Raw genomic sequence first — 573 nt, 5'->3', positions numbered from 1 at the left:
TTTCTCCGAAGTGGTCGTGAAAAAGCAGACCCTTTTTCCATATGCTGAGAACCCAACTTTTTATGGTTAATTTTTATGGATAAGCAAAATAATTCTGAAGTGCATGCCCTTAATGTTTATGTACCTCTGCATCAATCATATCTTCATTCTTAAAAGCTGCTATGTGTAAACAGAAAAGTGCTTCTGCTTCTGCAAGGTACCACTCCCTCACTTGATTCTCCCACCCGCAGGAGCCATGCAAGAGGCTTTAATAAGGGGAAAAGGCTTGCTGCACAAGTGGAGTTGTCTTCAAGCCCTGTATAATACCCTCAATGTATTGTAGAAGATTGAAAAAAGATTCTAGTTCAGTCTTTTAAATCTCCAATCAAGCATATTATAGTTTTATTTAAGATTGCATAACTTTAAAAAATGAAGGGAAGTGTTCTTAAAGTTGACAAAGATGGGCTGCACAGCATGTGTTAGATGCTTATACTTTCCATTCAAAAGGAAAAGTGACTTTAAGATAAAATGAAATTCTGTTGAATGCAAATGTCAATAGTTTAGTTCCAAAGTTCTGTCTGTGACACAAGTGCA

The sequence above is a fragment of the Varanus komodoensis genome, unplaced genomic scaffold (genome assembly GCF_004798865.1).
Source record: "Varanus komodoensis strain SLA01 unplaced genomic scaffold, ASM479886v1 scaffold1, whole genome shotgun sequence".
NCBI lineage: Eukaryota > Metazoa > Chordata > Lepidosauria > Squamata > Varanidae > Varanus > Varanus komodoensis.
The sequence above is the reverse complement of the archived record's forward strand: the minus strand, read 5'-3'. Positions refer to the sequence as shown.